A 20809-nucleotide genomic window follows, 5' to 3' on the forward strand; every position below is an offset into this window, starting at 1 on the left:
CAGTGCTTCACTTTCATAAATCTAGACTAGGTTTAAGCTTTATAAGTAGTAGTCACTTTCAGAAATATTTATGAAGTTAATCATATGAACTGCACACAATACAATTGTTTTTTTAAGGAATATGAAGAGATGCTGGGAACCCCAAGGGGAAGTAACTAATGTTGCTGAAGTTCTCTTAGTCAGGGAGCTCCAGACAGTGGCAAATCAAGGGCATGAATGAAATGTATCTTGAATCCATGACTGAAAACTGTGGCTTTGTGAGGATGCTACCCACTACAATCATTTTGCATACTCAGAAGCAAAGCAAGGACAGCCACCATGTGTGGGTAAAATATGATGTGTAACTGGAATTTATTTCACTTTGCACCAGGTAAAACAGTTGCTTGATTTTTGGCAAATAACTCCAATCTATTTCTATGTGTTCATCTGCTTTTTTTCAGCCTTTTTACTAAAATAATGTAAAGTGAGTTTTCTTATTATATATTGGGCTAATTTACATTCTATCGAGTTGTTCCAAAGATTCTCCAAATCCCCAAACATTTCAATTTATTTTAATTCAAATTTTATGTGATGTTGTAGAGTGTTCAATGCTGGATAGAGGTGGCTGGACTTGGGCTTTTACGGAATTAATAAGACAATATAATATGTCTCCAAGAAGGCTGGGTATCTAAGGATAGAAAGGTTACCAGATTTCAAAAGAATTTTCCATCTATATCTGAGTACTCCGTGTGAAGGTCCTTAACCTGCTACTAGTGTCTCGTAATATCTCATTCTATTCCATGTGAGCCAGAGGTATCATATTTTGATTTTATAATATTATACACACTTTAGAAAGCCTAGAATCCCATATTAATTTGTCAGTTAACACAAGAAACTTATCTGCCTGGATTGGCATATCTATTTCTAGAGATTCATTGATGTAAGTATTTCATTATTTCTGTTTGCAGGACAGTCATTATGCAATACCATAGATATGATATGTTGACATACGAAGTGATTACACTGATTTGAATATTCATTTCCCATGTTAAAAAACTATAATTCTCTCTACAATTATTTTTCTTTCAAATGAAGTCATTCCCTCAGTATACCTAATGCAAATCATTATGGGAATATCAATTCCGTTGCATCTCTGGTTGTATATAGGTGAGCACTAGTCTGCTGGGCAAGAGTGAAGACAAGGGGATCAAGGTGAGCTATGAGGGTTGCACTGCCACCAGCGCTCCAAATTCCCTAGCCCAGATGCCCAGGAGAAGGAAATTCTGCCACTTAGTAATTGATCATTACTCCCAGGCCATGGTGCTGGGAGATAGAAGAAACCAAGAGTACATGCAACAACATGATTGGTAAATTACACCAACTTGAGTGTGAGCCACGGAGAGGAACATTCGGCTCTCAAACACACAGCAACCTTTCTCTACATAAGTCAAGTTTTCTCTCTCATGAGCTCATCTTGTTCATGGCACTGGCCTGTCCAGACACTCCTCAGGACTTTCTCCAAACGGCAGCTCATTAAATCACTTCAGCATGCCCTCTGCCTACTGTTTATTCTATTTACATTTATTTTTCTTGTTTACCATAATCACCTTAAGGTGAGGGCTCCACCTCCAGAGAAACTGGGAATACTATTGGCACAGCTTCAGTCTTTTGTGACTCTATAGCTTTGTTATGTTAATTTCCCTTGTGTTCTTAGCTTTTCTCCCTCTGGTGGTCCAAAGAATGAGAATGAAAATTTTCCATAATTCTGCTTGTATTTTCCTCTCTCTCTATCTCAACCTCCCCCTCTTTCTCTTTTTCTTTTCTCTCTCCCCCTTGGTACATCTCTTTCTCTTCATTATATCAATAGCTGACATAATTTCTCCTAAGTTTTCTAATTAACTAAACTCATTTCATTTCTAATTAACCTTGATGACTTTCCCTCTTCCTACAAAATATAATTCACCCTCAGACACATACAGCCCATTTAAATGTTGACTCTATCACTTGTAGTGTTATGGATTTTTTTAAACTTCTAAAGTATTCTTCCTCACTGAAGTCTGAGAAAAGTTCAAGGTAATAACATAAGAACAAAAGAAGTATCACTAATACCTAATAAGAAACAGGTGAATAGACAAATGTGTCAAAAAAGAGATGAGATATGGTGGATCATAAGTATACATAGTTTTGAACCTTTGTTATGTATCTTCACATTTTCCTTATTTATCTCACTTTAGGTATTTAAGGACAAAGTTCCCTCACCTTCAAGCTGCCTTGCAGTCTTTCTCAGGCCAAGAACCAGTGATTCATCTCAATCTATTTATTTACAGTTTTCTAAATGAGATGATGATAACCCTATTTACTGATTGCTTGCATATGCTAAAAACTCTATTAGGTGATGATATATACATGTAATCCTATCAACAGCCTGTGAAATATTAAAATGTTTCTTTATTAATAAGTAAAGAGATACTCCAGTTCATTATAGTCCAGAGGTCAAGCTACTTTCCCACTTTCTTGCAAAGTAAATGTGGAATGTTTGAGATTCAAGACCATGTATATTAGCCTGACTTTCATATTCTTTGTGTACCTTAAAATGATCTGAGGGAAATGTATTAATTTTCCTTTTCAATAACCGTTTTCTTTATTCTTTTTCTTCAATAAACATAACTAATCTAAGAACACTTGCAATCATTCTACAGATATCAATAGCTTACAGTTTCCATTAGTCCCCACACTGACCAGGTTTTAAAGTAATGAATTCAGAATTTATTTCAATTACATAGTCTTGATACAAATGTTGGTAGAAGCAACACAGTGGCTCACAGAAAACATAATAATAACCAGGTATAACATTCACCTGTCTTTTTTTCTGATTTATCATAGAATACTTATATCTAATTAATTTGATGTATATAAAATTGAATTATTGTTTCATGTATTTTTACAGCTAAGTTTGTATTTGTGTATGTATTAATTTATGAAGGTTGCCAGTCTGGGTGGCTTAAACAACACAAATTTATTTTCTCACAATTCTGGAGGTTGCAAGTCCAAAACTAAGGTTCCAAAAATGCTGGTTTCTCCTGAGGAATCTTCTTGGCTTTCAGATAACCACCCTCTTGCTGGATCTCTCTACACACATAGTCCTGGTGTCTCTTTGTGTGTCCAAATCTCCTCTTTTTGTAGTCATCAGTCAGATTGTATTAAGATCCTCTCATATGATCTCATTTAGCCTTAATTACCTCTTTTGAGGTTCTATTTCAAATACAGCCACATCCTGAGGTAGTGGGATATGAACTGTGTGGAGACACAATTCAGCCCCTACCTATTGGTATAATTGGAACATTACAGCATAGAGTTTTAAATTTCTATTTATGCAAAAAAAAAAAATGTCTCTGGAGTCCTTGAAATAGTTCAAAGGAGACAAAACTTGATTTGTATCTTAAACAGTCAGTCAGGTTTGGAGTAGACAACAGAAGATGAGTTATTTTCTCAGGTTGGGGAATATTTGAAGTACAAAAGTAACACAAATGGAGTATGAGAGACACCGTTCCTATGACAATGAGCAAAAGTGTTCAGAAGCCAGGAAGGCTGGAATTAGGATGGAAGGGAAAAGACCTTGGCAATTACATGTGCATCAAGTGATAAACTTAATACTTTGGAGTTTTAGTCAAGGAGAAGTGATCACTGGATTTAGCAAAATACTTCAGGAGAGTTTTGTAAACTAAAGAAATATAGCCCAAATGATAAAGGGAATACTTGTAAGATCTAAGAATAATCACTTCAAAATAAAATAGGTTGAAACTAAGTGAAGAAAGTTGAACAATAGCAGCAGCAGTAGCAATCAAAACCTATTGAGAGGGCTTCCCTGGTGACGTAGCTGTTGAGAGTCCACTTGGCGATGCAGTGGACATGGATACGTGCCCTGGTCTGGGAAGATCCCACATGCCGCAGAGCGGCTAGGCCCGTGAGCCATGGTCACTGAGCCTGCATGTCCGGAGCCTGTGCTCCACAGCGGGAGAGGCCACAACAGTGAGAGGCCCGCATAGCGCAAAAAACAAACAAACAAAAAAACAAACAAAAAACAAAAAAAAATCTATTGAGAAGGTGTCACCATCAGCTCCTTAGAATATTTAAGAATGTGATATACAGCAAGGGGTAGGGAGAGGTGGTGGAGAAAGCCTTCTAGTAAAGAGTGTCAGACCTCACACCTGTCAGAAAGGCTGTTATCAAAAAGACAAGAAATAACAAATGTTGGCGAGGATGTGGAGAAAAAGGGACCCCCGTGAACTGGTGGGAATGTAAATTGCTGCAACCACTATGGAAAACAAAATGAAGATTCCTCAAAAAATTAAAATATAATTAACATATGATCCAACAATTCCACTTTTGTGTATTTATCCAAAGGAAAACAAAAACAAAAACAAAAACACTAATTCAAAAGGATATATGCACCCTCATGTTCACTGCAGCATTATTTACAAGAGCCAGGGTACAGAAACAGTCTAATAGTATATGTACACAATGGGATTCTACTCAGTCATAAAAAAGAATGAAACCTTGCCATGGATGGACCTTGAGGATATTATTCTAAGTGAAATAAGTTAGACAGAGAAAGACAAATACCATATGATTTCACTTATATGTGGAATCTAAAAAAAAAATTACAAGACAAAACAAAACTCATAGATCCAAAGAACAGACTGCTGGTTGCCAGAAGGGAGGGGAATAGAGGAGTGGGCAAAAATGAGTAAAGACGGTCAGGAAGTACAAATTTCCAGTTGTAAAATAAATAACATCATGGGGATATAATGCACAGCATGGTGACTATAGTCAATGACATTGTAGTACCTATTTGAAAGTTGCTAAGAGAGCAAATCTTAAAAGTTCTCACACAAGAAAAAATATTTGTAAATTTTTATGGTTACAAATGGTAACTAGACATATTGTGGTGATCACGGTGTATGCATATATTGATTATGTTGTACACCTGAAACTAATATAATGTTATATGTCGATTATACCTCAATTTTTTTAAAAAAAAGATACAATTAAAAAAAATAATGTTTCAGGTGTTTGTACTATAAAGCCTTCAGGTGGAGGTGGGCAGGACCTCAGAAACACCTCTATGGTCAGAATTAAATCATTGACCTTCCACTCCCCTGTGCCTTGCATTTCTCTCCAACTTCAGTAGTCTCTTTTCTTTTGAACTTATTTCTGCATTTAGGGAAAGGAAGCTAATTCATTTGAGGTCTATCGCTAAGATTTAATTGCTCTAATTTAGAGATTCCCAGACAGTGAGAGATACACGATTGGAGGTGGGAGTAGGGAGAGCCTCCAATTATATAAGAGAATCCTCACATCTACTTCACACCAATCATCATTTGTAGAATAAATCATTTATCTCAAGATTAAAAAAAAAAAACTTGAGTGTCAAAAGCAGATTCATGGCTCTTCAAGGCTATGGTGTTTCTTTAAATAAAATTTTCAAAAATTCATGAAACATTCACAAGTCCTCTTTAACAGAATCTTAAAATTAATATTTAAATGTATGTATACAATTTAAGTAGACTACAAAGGAGAACTGTTATTATATTTGGAACACTGTTAAGAATTCTTTAAAGAGCAAAATCTTAGGGAGTGTTTGGCTTTAAAATATGAGATTAAAACGTAGTGTGGGGCTTCCCTGGTGGTGCAGTGGTTGGGAGTCTGCCTGCCAATGCAGGGGACATGGATTCGTGCCCCGGTCAGGGAGGATCCCACATGCCGTGGAGCGGCTGGGCCCGTGAGCCATGGTCGCTGAGCCTGCGCGTCCGGAGCCTGTGCTCCACAATGGGAGAGGCCACAACAGTGAGAGGCCTGCGTACCGCAAAACAACAACAAAAAAATAGGTAGTGTGGTATCTTTAAAAATCTAATTGTTCACTCATAAAGATGTTGCTAGAAAAGATTTAGGGTCATGGTGCAAACATATTACTGACTGGGAGGATATTTTCCTATTTTGGGGAAAGAATTAATGTTATGTATACTACTTCATATTTGGGGGTTTCTTTAATTTTTTTTTAAATTGGCAAATACTTAAGACATTTCCCCCCACCAAATGAGAAAGGAAATCACATTTTTTTTCTAATTTTTACTGGAACAAATCCTATTTAGGCGACAGGGATATAGCTGATATTAACAAAGAGCAATTAGAGTAGTGAAAGCAGTTCACAAATAATGACACATAAAGATGGATGCAGCATTGTAAGGTTCAAAGGAATGTGAATTATAGAAATGAGAGCTAAAAGTTGTCAGTTTTACAGGGATTTGAATCATTTTTTATGACTATGAGAAAGTGTATTAAAGTTTTATGCTATAGAATCCAGGAAACATTTTGTTAACTCAGCAGCTTGACTGTGCATAGCTTCAGTCTTAGAAAGTAATCCTCATGGCAGTAGCAGATAAAAAAAGATGCTGGTGGCCAGAAGCTATGTTATAGCGCAGTGAAGAGTTTATGAGCATCTAAATAGAAAATCGGACAGAGCCAGTAGCGTGGAAGAGATGGATATACTTGACCCGATAAAGTAGTGTGATGGTTATGAATGATACTCCAAGGTGTGGGCCAGAGAAGTGATGGGGACAACTCTGTAATTTCTAACTGAGATGGCTAAGCAGATAATGGGGCTGTTGATTTAGGAAAATAGGAAAGAAACACCATATAAAGGGCAAGTCAGATTGCAGGATTGAGAGGAAGAGGGAGAGAATGTAACATGAGTAAGAATTTGCACATTGTGAGTCTAAAGTTCTAGCTCTAATCCAGATGGAAAAGTCTAGAAGACAGAATATGCATAGATTCGGTATTGCCATTTCATTTTACACTCTGAGAGGCTTGTGCTCAGCACTTTCTACACATTTCTTTTTTTTTTTTCTGATCTTGTTGGTGTAGCTTATTTGATAACTTCCTCAATTCTATACCTAATCTCTTGCTTCTCACTTCCAGGGAGTTAAATATAAGAACAAAAATACACTTATAGCTGAGAAACTGACTGTCAAATTAAATCAATGACTTTGGCTTTTATTTTCCTATTGAAAAATACACTTTTATGAATGGAATAGTTTTGAGTATTTATTTATAGTTTTGGATTTATCTTGCAATACTTAAACTAGAAAGGGAAAAAAATGAGAAGAAAATGGAAAGATCCAAGGATATTAGTATCCTGTTGAAATAAAAATAAAACTTGGATGTTTTTCTCTACCTACCAGCACATTTTTATGTCACAGGTGATGAGTACTTGAATAGCTTTATTATTTAAAGCCTTTTTAGAAGGAAAGAAGGATATGGGTGGCTTTAGCCTGGGATAGTCACCTAAGAGGAGATAATTAAAAAGAGAGACTTGATTATGTGAAACCAATAAAAGTGTTCACCCTCCTATCATGCTTTTTGTGCAAATATGTCCCACTCTCGGTGGGGACTGACTGAAATTAAACTGTGGTTTCTTGGGAACAAGGAGGATCTTATAACTTAGGCAGAATCCCCTTTAAGGCGTCCTTGAGTTTGCCTGAGGCTGTTAGGAAAAGACATTCAACAGAGAAGACCTGCAAAGCAAGCATGAAGTGCCCAGTGGAATCTGAGGCAATGATTAACTTATTTAAATAGCTCTAAAAAGGAAATTTCCAGAATCTTGGAAGAGAAAAACTATCTACTACCTTAAATAGCTTAAATTAACTGCAAGTCTCCATGATACACTTTCTCTTGAAAGAGGTTATTGGACCAGCAGGAGTATCTGACAGTGCATCACAGCCTCCTTGGAAGACTAGATTGCCCTCCTGATAGAACTCTTTGTTTAGGGTTGAGGAGTGATTTTTTTAAAAATTCCCATGGGGATGCTTTTCTCACTCACTGCGGAGACATTATTGGAGTCACAGAACCTGATTTTGTACTGTTTATGTGGTGTCAAGTATGTTCAAAACTATCCATTTGATGCCCTGTGATGTGTGACTTGATGAAGCTTCTGGGGTCTTCACTTTACATTTGCAACAATATTTTGAGCAGCTGAAAGAGAGAAAATAGGACCAGTCATCCTGCCCCATTAGACAGTATTCAGTAGCCCCTAAAGCTGATAAACTCACTGTCAAACTCTACTGGGAGAAAGGACTGACCTCGCCTGCCTCCAAAAAGAATCACACAGAATCTGACAGATGGGATAAACAAGTTGAGGGAGATGGTAGAAATGATGATGTTTTTCTCTACTAAAAACAACGCTGGTGAATTTGCTGGTCTTGGTATGAAAATCATAGTTTTTCTTCCATCTTTATTCCAGTCAGTAACCACCCCATCAAAAAAAAAGCCCATCGTTTTTGCTAAAAATTTTGGTGACACCTTGACCTTCAGCTCCTCCTACTGAGATGCACAATTTTGTTTAGAAAATTGACTTTCTCATGATGAAAACCCAAGGAAAAAGTGAGAAAAAAGTTGCTTTTTTCACCGGAAGGAATATCAGCATCACATGGAGGCCTTTGTCTTATTTATGAAACCCATCACTCCATTCTGAGTGATCACGTCCTCAAGGCTGAAAATTATGACCAAGTCCTTTTAACTTATGAAAAGAATAATATTCTTTTTTTAATGATATTTTTCCATGTGAACTAAATTTAAAATTGTATGGTTTTATAATTTGTAAATTTATTATTTTTTCTTGTTCCTTGGTTTAAAAAAACTGTACATTACTAAAATGTATAACATTTGTATTTTAGTAATTAAAGGGCTTTGAAATACTGATATCAGAGTAGAAGTAATTTCTGCACATATGGGAAGTGTTGACATCTGTAAAGTTTAAAAAGGAACATAACTCAAGATTTTATACAGAAAAAAATATATTTCTTGACATTTAAATTTTCTAAAGTAACTTGTAATGGATTAGACTCTAGGTATTAGGTGTGAAAAATAGAAAAAGTCTCTGTTTACTGTTGAACTTTAAGGCTAGAGAATAAAATTGTAAAATGAATGGCTCTGAGTTATAATGGATGTCTAACTCTAGATTTTCAATTTAACTGAACAAGAAGTTTTACTTTAATATCTTAAATCATATTAAAATATTGAGTTGGCACTTACTCGATCTTGTCCCCATAAGATGTGTATGTGTATGTTTCCCAGTAAAAAAAACAAAAAAACACAACCTTTTAATCCTCAACCTCCATCCAGCTAGCATCCCATTTCTGCAATAACTCAGGGTTCTTGGCAGAATTTTTCATATGTTTCCTCTTTCTGATTTTACAATCACTCCTCAAGTCAAAGTTGATTTCTACTTATTCCACACCACCAAAATTGCTTTTGATGAAATTCCAGTGTCCTCTGTGATGTTCATTTCAGTGGAGCTCTTTTAGTCCTCATCCTTCTTGATCTTCCACAGCATTTGACACAGTTAATACTCCTTGGGGAAAAAAAAAACTCTTCTATATCTCATTCTATAAGACAATACCCTCTGATTTTGCTCTCATCATTTAAAGTCTTTAACATCACCTCTAAGAACTTATGTTTTGCTTCTAACACATCTCTGGGTTCACTTTGCATCTAACATTACCCTTGCTCACCATGGTCCAGTCAAATTTGTTTCTATCTTTTCTGGAACTCATTAAGCATTTTCCCAACTTAGGTTCTTCATAGATATACACTAACCTTGAATGTTCTTCATGACACTGTCCTTGTGAGTAATTCTTTATCATCTTTAAAGTTCAACTTAAATGACAGAAAAGGAACACCTTTCCTTAATTCCAGTTCAAAATTAGGTTCCGTCTCATTATTACATCTACTCATGGATCTTTTTAGTATCACTTGGAAATAGAGTCTTATTCAACTTTGAATCCCCAGCACCTATCCTATTACATAGTAGGCACTCAGTAAATGTTTATTGCCTAACTTAAGTATAGATGGTCTCTACTTTCAAGGAACTTTGAATCTAATAATGTATGTAGGGCTTCCCTGGTGGCGCAGTGGTTGAGAGTCCGCCTGCCGATGCAGGGGACACGAGTTTGTGCCCCGGTCCGGGAGGATCCCACATGCCGTGGAGCCGCTGGGCCCGTGAGCCATGGCCGCTGAGCCTGCGCGTCCGGAGCCTCTGCTCCACAACGGGAGAGGCCACAACAGTGAGAGGCCCGCATACCACAAAAAATAATAATAATAATAATAATGTATGTAAACAATAAAATATTGAATTAAAATTTATCATAGTGGATGCTTTATTAGGAAATATATAAGATGTTTTCTGATTCACACTTAGAATAAAATCCAAAGTGAAATCTAAAAAAATGAATATGAATCAGTTAAGCAAGAGGGGTTAGTAGAAATAGTGTTCCAGGTAGATGCAAATAAATATACAAAGGGCCAATAAGGGAACATATAAACAAGATGATCAAGCCTTGGGAACATCACTGTCCTGTGTGAAATAAAGGTCACTGATGACTCTGCCTGTCTTTAGCATTCTCAGTTGTGTAGTACCATCAACAAGTTTTGTTTCTATGGAGAAAGACTCAGAACACAGTAAGCAACAACCAGATATGTTTGTACCTGCCATTTTATGGCTGTGCCTAAGAGAAAAATATTATAGATTGTTTATTATAGATGGCTTAAACATTATTTATCTACACAGTCATCAAATTATAAACACATTATGCTTCAAAACTCATTTGGAAGTCCATTTAGATATACCAACATATACTGTCAATAATCATATTTTGACTTTACCTAAGTGCCTTTTAAATAATTTAATAAATTATTGTGAATGTTATATATTCAGTGCAGACTGTATTAGACACAGGGTTAGGTGTGTCACATTAATTATCTTATTTATGCTCACCGCAGCACAGAGTAGTAGATGATACCATCACCCCTACTTTAAGGAGCATAAGAAAGAACTTGATTAATGTGTTTAAAATCACGCAGGTTGTGAGAGTCAGACAGGATTTAGACTCAGGGTGGTCTCATTCTAAGTCTCATACTCTCAACCACTACCTCTTGATGCCTTCCATGACTCCTTTGCATAAATATATCCCACATCTCAAGGACTGACACTGAAAAATACATTTATCACTGCCCTGCAAACAAGAGTGGAGTGTCCGGTGTCTTTGGTCATGAGTTCTGGACAGGTAAGAGGAAAGAAGGGCAAGTTAGATTCTTTGGGAATCCAATAAATGTTTGACTACCTCTATCTACTTAAAAGAGGTTATTCTTCAGGTAAATTGTTCTCAGAGTGTGTTCCTAGGACCATTAGCATTAGTATCTCCTTGAACTTGTTCAAAATGCAAATTCCCGGGCTTCATTCCAGGCATACAGAATCAGGAACTCTGAGAGTGCTCCAGCCAACCCTCCAGGGGATTCTGAGGCAGGCTAACACTTGAGAATCACATTTTTAGGTCATTTATATCTCAGATTGCCTAAATTGCTAAGCATGGGCCATGGCCTCCACAAGTGGGCAGAGTGAGATTAGCATAAAGAATATCTACTTAGAGCCTCCCTTTTCATGTTTATGGGGTATCAGAGAACCGAGACTTTGCAAATTGTACAGGAAGCATTATTCAGTTGTGTAGTTGTGATTCATAGTTCTGAATTTCCACTATTCCCTCTGGCAATCCACACTGCCTGAACTATGACTCCAGGTATAAGCATGTGAACGTTTGGGGTGAGGAGGTTGTGAAGGGATGAGTGTAGGCTAGTAGAAAGATGAAGTGTGGCTGCAGTGCTGAGCCTCCAGGAAATGAGAGAGGGGGAGAGGGTAGGAAAAGCAGAACAGACAAGGAGCACAAAAAAGCAAAAGTGTTCATCATGTGGGGAAAAAAACTGAAATTAACATCAAAATTCCTGAGTTCTAATCTCAGCTCAACTATTTATTATCTGTGTTACTATGAGCAATTAATTTGACTAAATTTCTATATGTTTAAACTATAAAACCACTAGTACCTATCTAACTTAAATTATTATTGTGACAATCCAATGAGGTAATGACTGCAATCTCTTTGAAAACTAAAGTTCTATGTCAGTCATATTAATTTGACATAAATTATTACTAAACGTATTCTACACTTATTATTAGCAACAGAAATTTCTTCCAAGTAATTCTACCACTTTAATTAACAGTATAGCTGTTTGGGTTTAGGTAAAGCTTATTTACCTCTTATGAACTTAACAGAATTTTTTTCTGCTGTACGTGACATAAACTCAAATCAGTTCATAAATAGAGATGTTATCAATTCACATTACTAGAGGTTCAGAAACGGTGCTTGTTTCAGGTGAGAGAGGAACTCAAGCATGCTGCCATGGTTCTCTCCCAGTTGCTCAGTTCAGGTCATCTCTACTTCTCTTTTCATGTCAACTTCATACATCTCTGCTTCAGGTAGGCTTTTTTTTCACAACCAAGAAAGATGACATCCCCAAATCCCCATATTCTATCTTCCCCACCAAATGATCCAAAATAAAGATAGCTTTTTCCATGACTCAGAGTGGAAAAATACAAAGGAAGATTTTAATTGGTCTAGCTAGATCCTCATGCCCATTTGTTAAGCAATCATTCTTCCGTAGAGATGCAGAGCTATATTGGATGAGCCTGGATCTCTTTCCAATACTGTTGCAGGGGAAAACAGGATATGAAGATTGACATCCTAACAGGCCCACAGGTGGGAAATATCCCAAAGATCCAGATAAAGAGGGATGAAGAATGCAGCCTCTGCCATTGACTATGGTTTATCTGGAATTGCTGAAAATAAATGCCAAAATATGATACTAACACTAATGTAATCAGAAAATGTAAATGGGAAATGTAGATTGGATAGAGCAAATTTTGGTTGATTTTGGCAGTCAAGAGCTTCTATTTTTGCTATGAAGCACTGGACATCCAGAGGCACAAGGAATGAGTAAATTGAGAAGGAGTTCTGCAAGATACAAGAAGGCAGTAAATGTTTCCTGTACTGAAACACTGTCTCCAATTTTGGCAACAAGTTCTATGCTGATGGTTTTCCTGAAATATCTTTATTAACTTATAGTCTATAAACTTCAGCTTTTCATAACTCAATCTAGTATTTCGAACCCCACAATGCTATTTCTCCAGGACAACACCAGAAGCGTATTACAAAACAAATTCCAATCCTACACTGAGAGGATAAAGAAGCAATGAAGGAAAGTAAAAATCGGTACATGTAACTATCCCGAAACTCATCTTCTCACTGTTCTCTTTTCTAAACATCTTCTAAACGTTATTTATTTAACATTTCTTTTTAAGAGATCTTTAAAACAGAATTGAACATTTAAAAGGTCAATTTTTCTAGTACTTTCTTGGAGCATATAAGATAAAAATATCTTATAATAACAATATACATATAATTATTATAATATAAAAATGAGAGAAGCAACTTTCAAAAAGACAGACTGTACTAGTGTTTGTTTGTTTTCCTAAAGCATGTAGTAGCTAGAACTGAAATTTCTCTTGAAAAATGGTTATATTTTGTTCCTTCATCACCAATTTGGTGTAGTGATTATTTCTATCAGGTTGAATGTGTCATCTCAAGGTGAATTTAACTCCAATCAGAGAAGTCAGGGTGATAAAAGCAAGAAATTGCTATAAATGTTAAAGTACATTTTGCTCCTTACGGTATGTTCACTTATCTCTCTAGGGAACTAAATACTCATTTCCTTGTGTTCTCAAAATGTGGCCATTTAAAGCAACTTAATTATAATAATTTTGCAAGCATTTCCTTCCTCATGTACACATTAACTTAGCTAGAATTAGAATTTTAATAGATACCACTATGACTAGAGTCACACATTTTGCATGTGAGTAATTACAAAGTTAGAGCAAAGTTAGAACAAAAATAATACACCTATTTACCACTTCATTTGCTGATTAATTGGTAGCATTTGGAATCAGGTCAGCCTGCAGAGCAAAGGCATACTAACTAATTTTTTAAAATATCTTCAGAATTTGAATTTTTCCTATCTTCCAAGATTTGTTTGTCTCTTTGTTTGTTTTTGAGGTAGTGTTTAATGCTCAGGAAATACTCTAAATTACCACTCATTACAATCCCAAATAAACAGGAGAAAAAATATTTAAAATTGTTTTAGTGAGATTAACATTGAATGAATCGATAGACTAATGAACCAATATGTAAATATATAAACTGTAATGAGTAATGAATATATAAAATAAATCCCTCCTAAGCACATTTTTTCAGATATTGACTATGGAGCTACCCATGCTTTTCTTCCCAAATGGCAAGTCATTTGATCTTTTTCTTCTACTCTTTCCCTCTCTCATCTGTGGACCAACTGCCATCTGCCTTAACAGAAGACTGCTCATCTCTCTCTGTAATACCTCCCAGAAGACAATGACATTTGGTAGGTTTTCTTATGTATGAATGATAAGACATGCCCTCAAATCCTAGCAGCATCTGATTAAGAAAAATGCTTAACCTTTTGGTGTTTGCTTTTAATTTCACTGAGCCAATGATCATCCTGAACAAGCTAATCAAACATTGTGGTGGCTGATGAAATTAACGAGGCAGAAGCTAACATTTTATTGTCTGTACAGTAGTATATCAAGGATATAAATAATCTAAAATGTAGATAAAACAAAACATACTATATCCCATAGTGTGGCTTTTATCCAGAGATGTGACTTTATTATTTTTTTTTTATTCTCCGTAGGCCAATAGGCTACAGAGAATAATTTCTGAAAGTTGGCTTAAGTTTGGCTTATATTAGTTTATATTAGGTTTTTTTGTTTTTTGTTTTTTGTTTTAATGAACCTCACGGTTTGCAGGATCTTAGTTCCTCGACCAGGGATTGAACCCGGGCCCCTGGCAGTGGAAGCTTGGAGTCCTAACCACTGGACTGCCAGGGAATTCCTTATATTAGGGTTTTATTAAGGTTCTATTTAATATTTATATCATCTTTATGTAACTAAATTAGGGTCGATAAAAGATAAATGTTAACAATTTTCAAATAAATAGTATAACAGTGATATGCAATCGCAATATTCTACAGTTAACACAACTAGTGTTAAAACCAATTTATTTCCATAAAAAGCAAAAATAAGTATCTTATAAATATGTTGACTTTCATAATGAAGCTACATTGCTATTCAATATTTATATAGATAATCTACAAATTAAAATATCTAAGTAGATAAGTTAACTACATTTATAGATTTCTCAGGAAGATTCCACTCCATGTGACCTTGGAGATCGTCACCCCCATCATAGTTATAATGTTCTCATACAGTGCATTTACTGTCACATTTGATTTAATATGAACGGTGTCTTTAGTTTGGTTTTATTAATCCCAATTTTACTAATGATAAAATTGGAAATCAGAAGTATTAAGTAACGTCTCAGGACACAAGTAAGAGGTGGCAGGAGCTATGATTTAAACACATGTCTGTTTTGTAGGAGATATCATTTCATAAAACACCACTGTGTTCTGCACAATTTCCTTAAGGCATTCACTTCATAAAGGTCTCACTGGCATTATTCACAACACTGATTTGTTTCCTTGCGAAGATGGCTTCTGTGGACATTCCTTTTGGCTGCACTTCTATGGTTTAAAGTAAGAACCTAGATTTTCCCAAGCATGGGTAATGTGGAGCTTCTGAATTCCTCTGTGTGGCAACTTAACTGATGCTGAAGAATGGTTCTTAATATATACTTTATTACTTCTCTACATTTCCATAGCCAAGTATATATTTTGCAAAACCCTGCGAGATTTTACTCTTGCTAAAACACAAATGTTTTCCCCTTTTCTAACACAAATTTTCATTACCTATTTCCAATCAACTGGAAGATTTAGAAATGAAATAGTGCCTGAGCTTTTGAGGTATAAAATTGAGTTAAATTTACATCTATGCAGTACCCACTCCCTAGGGCCTGCATAATCTTTCACATCTCTAAAATCCTGTTGTTGATATATATGAACTGAAAAAGAAGCCAATTCAGGGAGGAGATGGTTCAAGATATGCAAAGGGTAAATCCCATTAGAATGGTTTTACAATTCAGTTACATAAAGTGCAAGGGACTAGGCAAATTATTGGGGCTATTCATGTTATTTTATTAGATTGAAATTTCACTATATTAAAGTAAAAAGGAGTTACTAGCTATACCTTGAAAAGACAGTTGAAGGTCACTGTTCTAACGTGATTTGACTTGTTTATAAAGTATTTCCTAAAGCTGATTTCATCTGTTGTAAATTATTGCAAGAGGTTTCATTTTAGCTTTCCAAGAAATGCCAAATTGCTGAATAACAATGGGGACATTCACGTGTATATATCTTCTGAGTAGAGACTACATGTGTTTTTATTTGTAGGTGTGTGAATAAGTAGCATTTTCTGAAAAATTATGACTCAACAAATTACTCATAACGTTAGAAAATGTTATTTTAGTGAATAAAACACTAAGCAGTACTCAAATTATGTCTTATTCAAAAATTTCAGCTAACAAAAATTTTCTATTTATTAGAATTCATTCTAAAAATGTGCCTAAGAAATCAGTTGAGAAGGGGGTAAAATGGAAAAGGGGAAATAGTAAAACAACATATGAATCTTACAAATAGCATAATTCACATTTATAGTTCAAGTTTGCTTCCTTCACTTAAATGGATAGTCCCCCAGTTTAGCAAAAATAAAAGGTATAGAGAAGTAGCTGAGGAAAAGTTCGTGAATCTTCGAGGGAGCTGCGTAGATAAGTCTCTTGAGGAATTATACCATATTATATATGGAAATGCTTGACCACTAATTGAAACTATTACACAATTCTGAAATGAAGGTTTATGATTTAATAGGAGCCTACATAAGGAATCTGAAACTCTACATTCTGTTGGCAGTTGAACTTTCAGTCTTTATGTAAATTTTTGAGTGCTCTTTTATCATTTCTTGTGCTTCCTTTCCTTCATTCCTTCCACAAAGAAGAATTAGTCTTCTCTTCTAGTCCTTTCAGTGAAGTGAAGATCAATTCTTTCTGAACATCCATTCAAAGATTTTTATTTTAAGGCTTTATGTTGGCATGATGGCAGAGCAATGAACAAGAAAGTCAGGTCCTGCTCCCATGGAGCTTGACAGGGAAGCAGGCAGGCAAATAATAAATGAGTTTTAAAAATTTGATAAGATGAATATGATGGGGGTTGGAAATACATAAAAAGCTTTGCTAAAACAGAGAATAATTGGGGGTTAATTTGAATTCAGTGTTAGGTAAGGTTTCCCTGGGAAGATTAATTAAATCTGATGCATAAATATTTTAAATAATCCAAAAATATTGTCATTGCAGAAAATAGGCAATTTAAATATCTAAGGAGGTTGAAATTAGAATACTGAATGAAAGAAGGAATTCAAGTGTGGTTATGGCATAAGGGAGCTTGGGCCCTAGAGCCCCATTCATGTGGGGCAGTGGAGGCCAATGAAAGTTAGGGAGAAACTGTTACCTTTATGACTGATCATTTCACTCTGTCCCTCTACTGCTTTGGTCCACAGTTGAGCTACATTTCCCAGCCTCCTTTGTAATTAGTTAGGGTCATGTAACTGCATATAACCATTACAACATGGCCATAAATATTTCATGTCACTTCCAAGCTTAATCCATAAAAATCTCTCACATAATTATCCATGTGCTTTCCCCAGGCTTAATTTAGAAGTCACTTGTTGAAACAGACTGAGCCACAAAATAAGCTTTTTCTAATTCACTCTGAAGGAAAATCATATGTTTATCAAGAAAGTTGATTTGGACTTTATGTGGACAAAAAAATAAAAAACTACTGTGTTTAGTCACTGAAAATTTCAGGTTTGTCTGTTATGACAGCATTACCTAAAATAATACAATAAAGAATTTGTATCTTACTCTAATGGCAATAATGTAACTGAGCAGGACCCTATGGGGCCTTCCCAAGACAGATTCCCCCCTCCGCCCCATGTCCTTCACTTGTCTGTAGAAAACTTTATCCTTCTAGGCCTTGCACAAGTTGCAAAGAATAAATTTAATCAGAGAAGCCAGAAAATGCAGAAAGAAAGAAAAACAGTCAAGCAAGGCAAAAAAATAATAGTTTAGCTATTAAACAAAGTCAAGGACCTTTCCTCTTCAAGGACTATAGATAATATTCTGAGCCATGTCCTTCGAGCTGTTTTGCAGATACTGAAACCCCTACCAGGCAGAAGAAGTTAACTGTATGCTGCCCACAAGCACTCAGACCCAAGACTGGTTGGAACCAGAAGGTTGATGATGCTGACTCCCAATTACATGTCCATAAGCTGATCACACTCCCACCCCACCACCCACCCCCGTCATTAGCAACCTTTCTCTGAAAGCCTTCAGGGAGTTCATGCCTTTCAGCACTAGCTGCCTGGACTCCTTGCTTGGCACCCTGCAATAAATGCTTCACTTTCTTTCACCACAACCCAGTGTCAGTAGATTGGCTTTACTGCATGCAGGTAAGCGGACCCAAGTTTGGTTTGGTAACAATAGAATATATAGATATAGTGTGAGTGATACAAAATATATATATATATTTTAAAAGCCCTGATATGATGTAGAGAATGGGTTGTTAAGAAACAGGAACAAGGAAACCAATTAAGAAACTATTGGAACAGACCAGACAAAACTGACAGTGTCTTTGACTAGGGTATAAATAGAGATGAAGTGAAGTGAACACATTTTTGTATAATTTGAGGCTGAAACCAATAAATTTCACTGACATATTATTTGGGAGAAGGGAAAGAAAGAACTTCCAAGATGACTCTCAAGTGTTTATTTTAAAGTTATTTAAAATTTGTAAAATTTTAGAAGAGTTTTAGATTTATAGAGGAATTGCACAAGTTGTACTGAGATTTTAGTGTACACCTCACCCAGTTTCCTCTATAGCTAACATCTTACCTTCTTAAGGTATGTTCATCACAACCAAAAAAAAATCAGCATTTCTACATTACTAGTAATTAAATACTATACTATCTTTTAATTTTACTATTTTTTCCCTAAAATTCTTTTTCTGTCCCAGGATTCCATCCTAGAATACCACATTATATTTGTCATCTCCTTAGCTTCATCAGGTGTATAATATTTTTTTTTTACATTTTTGTTTTTATTTTTGAAGACTTTGACTGTTTTGAATAGCCCTGGTCAGATATTTAGAAGCATGTCCTTTAATTTGGGTTTGTCTGATGACTTTCCCATAGTTGGATTGAGGTTATGAGTTTTTGGAGAGGACTATCACAGAGATAAATATGATTCTCATGAGTTTATCTCATGCCTATTTATTTTATATTTTGGAGTATAATCCACTACGACTTTATTTTGTTGCTCATATTATTCAGTTTTGGACATTAGGTGATATTTTGTCTTTGCTCCTGTGTCCATATGACAAGAGCAATATTTTTCTTGCTTGAGAACATCCTTACTTTTTGTCTCTAAAACATGTGCCAGGTTCACCTTGCATATTAGTGCCCCATCTCTAGAATCAGTCATTTCTCCAGGGGGCCCTATTTCATTTCATTGGAGAATGGAATTAGGAACCAAGATCTAGACACTGAGTATGTTCATTACTACAGGGATGTCATGCTTGTAGTTTCTCTCAGAGAACAAAGCTAGAAAACATATGTATATATACTAACCCATGTATAAATACTTACCTATAATTATTTATTTACCTTCCCATCTGTAGCTATATTAAGCTAAACCTGAATTGATGCTGATATCTCTGACTCTAATCCAGTACTACATGGTTTATTTTAGCCTCTTCCCCATGTTAATCTGTAATCCCTCTTTCCAACAGTGAGAAATTTGGCATACCCCATCTGTCATCCACGTATTTGCTTGCTCAGCTCTGGAATTTATGCACAACTGTTTCACAATTACTAACCTGTACCTCTGTGAGAAACAATTTTACCAACATTAGTAGAGTATTCATATGCAATTTCTTTTGTCTTTAATCTTATAGTTTCCAGTCACAATATCATTTTCCAGAGTTACTTAGGTCAGCCCCTTTACCCCTCACCACCTCAATGAAGATGTGTCATTCATTTGCAACATAGTTAATTATTTTGTCACAGTCTGCATTCCTTCCCAGTATCCCCTGACATTATGGCTGATTATATTTTTAATTTTCTTATATTAGATTTAATCTTTCTGGTGTGAAGTTCTATGGTTCTTGAACAAATGTATAATGCCGTGTGTCCATTACTAAGATACCATACAGAATATGTCCAGCATTCCAAAATTCTCCACCGTTTCCTCTAGTCAAACACTCCATCTCCTCTCTCTAAGGTTCTTGATTTGAGCAACTGAATGAATTGTAGTCTTATCTCTGAAATGGGGAAGGCTATAGGATTATCCAGTTTAGATTTATTGAGTCTGAGAGACTTTATGACATTCAGGGTCAAGAAGGTTTTATTGTATTCTGCTCCCACTATGACCAGTTTTCTCTCTGAATTTTTGCAGATGTGCCCTGGATGTTTCCGAAGGGGTGATGTGGAAGAAGAAAATCATTGAAAGAAGGTACAAAAGTTAAGTGAAGTGTGATATATTGCTTGTCCCGATTAGAGAATATATTAAAAACCTAGAAGCAGCTGTAGTCAATGTCTGTAAAAAGGTAGTTGAAGACTTGTATGTGAAATAAAATTTAAAATACATTGTACAGAACAGGGAAATATAGCCATTATTTTGTAATAAATATAAATGGAGTATAATATGTAAAAATATTGAATCACTATGTTGTACACCAGAAACTAATATAATATTGTAAACCAACCTTAGTTTAATAAAGAAAAATATTAAAGAAAGAATTTTAAATCTCATTGGTTTTAAAGCCATAAGAGTTAGGTCCAAACCAAGCCTGT

The sequence above is a fragment of the Mesoplodon mirus genome, assembly GCF_964341445.2.
Source record: "Mesoplodon mirus genome assembly, chromosome: 6".
Taxonomy (NCBI): Eukaryota; Metazoa; Chordata; class Mammalia; order Artiodactyla; family Ziphiidae; genus Mesoplodon; species Mesoplodon mirus.